Source organism: Octopus bimaculoides, chromosome 17 (assembly GCF_001194135.2).
Source record: "Octopus bimaculoides isolate UCB-OBI-ISO-001 chromosome 17, ASM119413v2, whole genome shotgun sequence".
Taxonomy (NCBI): domain Eukaryota; kingdom Metazoa; phylum Mollusca; class Cephalopoda; order Octopoda; family Octopodidae; genus Octopus; species Octopus bimaculoides.
The window spans coordinates 2,801,198-2,807,524 of NC_068997.1; positions in this window are offsets into that span (position 1 = coordinate 2,801,198).

Consider the following 6,327-nt stretch of genomic DNA (forward strand, 5'->3'; position numbering starts at 1 on the left):
ATATATATATATATATATATATATATATACACATATACAAATATATAAATATATACACACACATACATATGCCAATACACACACACACATACGCACACACACATATATATAGATATATATTCATACATAGACATATACACATGAACAATTATTGACAGGTACATACACACACGCACACAGATTTATGTGTATACATGCATATGCAGATACATAGATATATACGCACGCATAAAATGCACATGATTATAGAATACAATATACATATATGTATGAATATGTGAATGTATGTATTTATGTATGTGCGTGTATGTACTTATCTGTATATGTATTTCTCTCTCTCCTTGTGTGTGTGTGTGTGTGTGTGTGTGTGTGTGTGTGTGTGTTTGTGTCTGTATGAATATGTGCAGGGAACTTTAGGTTTTAGGTGGCTTGAGATGCAATTGGGAGCAAAAATATTCAGTTGTGTAAAGGAGGAGGGAAACGGCAATAAAAATGTGTGCATCAGTCGCAACTCAGAGTTTCTCGTTTTCATCCATCCATGGGGATTCCCGCTTCTTCGCAAATGATTGCCGTCTCTCTGACTTGCTTCGTTGTGAATCCTTTTTCTTCTTACTTCCCGTCTATGACTTTACTGATGACTATTCAGTTCTGCTTGCAGAGCTGTATGGTTTGAATCATAGGTGATATGCTCCACACCTTTGGTGCTTCATTTTCTTCTTTAGGTTCTGATGAAACCCTTCAGAAGCCAACGCTTTACTCTTTATTGGTGAAGGCGACCCTCTGCAAATTCTAGTGATAATGTTAGTAAGTTCTGTGATTGTAGGGTCAGAGAGCAATGTAAATGTAATAATTAACGAAAGAATTTAGTATACCAAGCTATTATCGAAGCTGGAGGTAAACTCTTTTTCTATGTTGGCTCTACGGAGTCATATATGATAATAAGATCGGCCAACCATGAATATTCCTTTAGAAATCCCAATAAACGTTCTTCGACTAGCCTCAGTAAATTCATCTTGAAATTAAAAGACAGTAGTATCAGTTTAAGGATTAGATTGAAGACTATGTATTCTGCAAAATCTTACCATCCACCAGATAGAAATTGTCGATTCTGCACCTCGGAACGATACAGTATTCTTTTTTCTAGCAACAAATTATTAAACGAGAGAGTTGAAAAATTCTCGCCTTGCCTACACACTCCTAAATATCTATTTCACAAATATCATTCATCATTCTGTAATTGTTAATATCACTAATTGTTAGGTCCCTTAGTAACCATTAATACTTCACTAAATTTGAAACTGAATTAATGAGATCTTTATTGGAACCAGAATTTATATCTATAATCTTATACAATATAACACATTTTATATCTTGCCTAAATATACTTATTTCTAACATGTGCATAATCAGATATATAAATGGTTATATTCCAAGAATCGTTCAATCTCATTTATTTCGTAATATATGTAAATAACGTTCCCCTAACTATAAATTTATAACATATCCGTTACATCTTTCTTACTTTTCCCGAGTAAATGAAATTATATTATAATTCATAACTCTCTAGTTATCTTTTAATATCAATACTTGGTTGAATTACTAAACAGTTCTAATCTGCTTTAGCAATGAATCGACCATAAAGCGTAAGTATAAATACTCCGTTTTTCTTCATCTTACGTAATACGCTACTTCCACTTATAATAAAATAATCTCCAATTTACATATTCATTTAGTTAATAATTATCAATTATTAACATATTACGCTACATAATAACACCCCCCCAAATACATGCTCCCTTACATTCTACTACATTTTATTTCATTATATTATAGTTTATTTTTTCTTTTCAACTTTTCTTTTTTTCTGATCTTTTAACCGAACAATTCTAAATGTCAAACTTCCCATAACATGACCCTAACAACTTAACTTTTCTGATAATAAATATAAAAATAAATTTAATAGATATATATCTTTGACTTAGAGTCTATATATATAAGTATAACTATATATTTTGTGTCGATATACGCTTGTGTGTATGTATAAGTGCATATATATATGTGTGTGTATGTGTATGTCTATATATATGTATGTATATGTATATATTTATATATATGTATATATATACTCTTGTACTCTTGTATTTGTTTCAGTCATTTGACTGCGGCTATGCTGGAGCACCGCCTTTAGTCGAGCAAATCGACCCCAAGACTTATTCTTTGGAAGCCTAGTACTTATTCTATCGGTCTCTTTAGTCGAATCGCTAAGTTACTGGGACGTAAACACACCAGCATCGGTTGTCAAGCGATGTTGGGGGAACAAGCACAGACACACAAACATATACACACACACACATATATATATATATATATATATATATATATATATATATATATATATATATATATATATATATATATATATATAAATATTAATATTTATGTATATATATATTTACACGCGCACACACACGCACACACACGCACACACACGCACAAACACACACACACACACATATGTATGTATACGTGTAAATATATATATGTATACATGTGCCAATGTGTAAACACATGAGTTTGAATATGTACATTTTATATATCGACGACTAACAGTTTATGAGTAAAGTTTTCAAGATACATCGCTTAACGGTCAATTTTCTCTAACTTTCAACAATACTGGATTTTAAATATAATACATAATGAAGTGAGGGCTACTCATTTATGGTCTTCCTGAATTCTATCTATCACCAAAGCTAATTGAAATGATTTATCTATAACGGTTGACTAATAATGTTTTTACGATCTAACTTATCCTTCATTTATTTTATTATAAAATTCCACCCTTGCATGTTTAAGTGTTATTCTTTCCTTTTATTTAAATTTATGCTATAAATATTTTAAATACATTTATATGTTTCTTTTCTTTCTTTAATTTGTATTTATTATTGATTTTTTTAATCTTCTTTCTTTCCCCTTATTTTTGTTATTTTTATTTTATTTTATTTTATCTTTATTAATATCTACAACACACTAGACACATAAGCATTATAGATAGGATCGAACTTCTTAAATTTAGTAATTTGCCTGCATCCTTTGAAGACATATGTTAACCTTTGTTCTATAAGTTCATAAAGCTCTGACGAGATTCTGCCCCATATAGTTGAAAATGATACCAATTCTTAGCATATGACCAAATACTTAGAATTGCGTATGACCTATGGGCATGAATCGAAATATATATGTAGGTTTTGGGTAATTGCCATTTATTTTAGAGCTTTACTACTTATAACTTATTTCAACATCTTTATATCGTACAAATAAATTATTTATACATTTATAATTATCCATTTTCTTTGTTTCAATATTACTAATATGTCTTACTATAATAATCCCTAACATATACTCGAACGTTTTTCCTTATATGATAGTGATTAACCAGTGGAATTCTTTGGATTATTTAATCTCTAATGTGGATCTAACATTCTCGTATTGAATATATATATATATATATATTATGTATATATACAATTGAATAAGATTGAATAAGTTAGAGTTAACAGGAAGGAATACTGTTGGACAGTTTATGCAGTACTCTTCTACGACCTTTACGGAATATACCTTAAATACACACACACACGCACATACGCATATATATATATATATATATATATATATATATATATATATCCCTAATAGATAAATATATATCAGCACCGTGATATAAGTATGTCTGATCAAAGTCTTCTAAAACTCCAGTTGCGAGACGAGCGCTCAGTTTTAGCATGTATCTATGTCTGCATGCATGTCTGTCTGTCTGTCTGTAAGTATGTATGTATATGTGTATATACATATGTTTATGTGTGTGTGTGTGAGTGTGTGTGTGAGTGTGTGTGTGAGTGTGTGTGTGAGTGTGTGTGTGTGTGTGTGTGTGTCTTTGTGTCTGTTTGTTCTCCACTATTGCTTCACATCCGGTGCTGGTTTCTTCACGCCCCCGTAAGTCAGGAGTTCGGCAAAACGTGAGCGATAAAATAAGTACCAGGCTTAGAGAAAAAAAAATAATTGCTAGAATTTATTCAGTCGGCTACATGTTCTTCAAGTTGGTGCTCCAGCATGGCCTTAGTCTAATGACTGAAAGAGATAAAAGATAAAACATTCACCAAAACATGCAGGGAAAGAAGGCACCTAGTAGAAGTCTGTTGACCTGGTAGAAGGTAGAAGTCTGTCTGACGCAGCCCTGGAAACATATTGACTAAAAACTGCAAGAGGAGAAACGGCTGTAACGCTTTTCATAACTGGTGTCTAAGGAGGTGAGTTGGTAGAACCGTTACTGCATCAGACAACATGTTTAGCAGCATTTCATTCGATCTTGCGTTTTGATTTCGAATGCCAGGGACTTCGTCTTTGCTTGTCATTCTTCCGGTGCCGATAAAATAGGTACCAGTTTAGCACTGGGGTCGATATAATCGACTTACTTTCTCCCACGAAATTGCTGGTTATATGCCAGAATTTTAAACCATTATAGGTTTCTCAATTAAGGCTCACCATGGCTTACACATCGATGAAACACAGCTTACGTCACTTTGTATAGCCTAAAATAAGAATATATATATATATATATATATATATACGTTGAACAATATAGCCCCTGATAAACCTATACAGACGGACGAGTCGGTCACAAATGGAATGCTTCGTTGTTATGTGTGCTCAATCCAGTTTGGCTCTGAAATGGAAGCGAACCACATTAAAAGAAAAGAAAAAAACATACGCAGGTGATTCGAACTCGAGACAATCGAGGCCGCTCTTACTGTCAAGTTAAATGGAGAACAACGTCTCGGTTGAATCATGGAATTTTCTCTGAGACTTTGTTTCTTTTCTGTTTTCTAACTGTTTTCTAATTTTGTCTGCTGGTGGCAGGGGAGGGAACTTGGAGGGGAGAGATTTGAGAGAAAAACACGGTAAACACGAAACTATGTTAACATTTGAAACAAAACCAAATGACATTTTAACGTGAATCGAACTGGAGAAACAATCGATAAACCGTGTGAATTTTTAAATCTTGAACTATACTTGTGTGTGTGTGTGTGTGTGTGTGTGTGTGTGTGTGTGTGTGTGTGTGTGTGTGTGTGTGTGTGTGTGTGTGTGTGTGTGTGTGTGTGTGCGTGCGTGCGTGTGGTTATTTGAATATTGCTTTTAATGATTGTAAACGCTATTTTGTGCGGACGATGTGTGTATGAAACATCGGAACATCGCAGGAAAACATCGGGAAAGACTCCGGCATTCTTGCTTCTGTATCCGGCAGCTGAGAATCTGAACTAGGAGACTTGATGTGCATCTTAATTTGTAGTTACTGTATTGTTGTCGCCGTCATTGTTATTGTTTTGCCCCAAGCCATTTCGTCCCTCCGACTGGACAATCAGATCCATCTCTATTCACTTACGCAAACGTACAAGTTGCTTGGTTATTTACCACAAGTTTAACTGGACTGCGCAGGACTATGGTCACATGTGTAGTCAGTCCAGTCATGACCACGTGGTCTTTTGGTACATCTTGGTACAACATCTTTTTACTTGTTTCACTCATTAGACTGCGGTCATACTGGGGCACCGCCTTGAAGAATTTTAGTTGAACAGATAGACCCCAGGATTCTTTATTCTTTCAAAAGCTTCAATTATGGATATGTGAACTCCTAACTAACCATCAGTGGTTCTAAAGCAGCAGTAGGGAACCGACACAAACACAAAGACACACGTACATACATTCGACGGGCTTTCTTCAGTTTCCATCTACCAAATCCATTCACAAGATTTTGGTCGATCAGAAGATATAGCAAAAGAAACTTTCCCAAGGTGCCACGCATGGGACTGAACCTGGAACCATGTGGTTCGGAAGCAAGCTTCTTACTACATACCCACGCCTGAAGTGATCAAAACATATTCTGCAGTGATTAAAACTGCATTCACTGCATAATATGTTTTGATATACTGCAGTGTGTATATATATATATATATATATATATATATATTGCTGTATACGTTTGTAGAGATACTCGTCAATTTATACTATGGAACATCGTCGGTGATGAGAGCAGTAGGTATAAGTTTTTACCTTATGCTTGAAACAGGAACTTGTACACGGTTAACCAAAACTTTAATTCATTATCTTTCTTTAACCTACTCAGTTTCACTCAGAATATATGGGCAGACACGAGGTTATAGGAAATATGCCCAAGATACCTCACAAGCGTTGGTCACACACACACACACACACACACACACACACACACACACACACACACACATGTATATATATATATATATAAATATATAT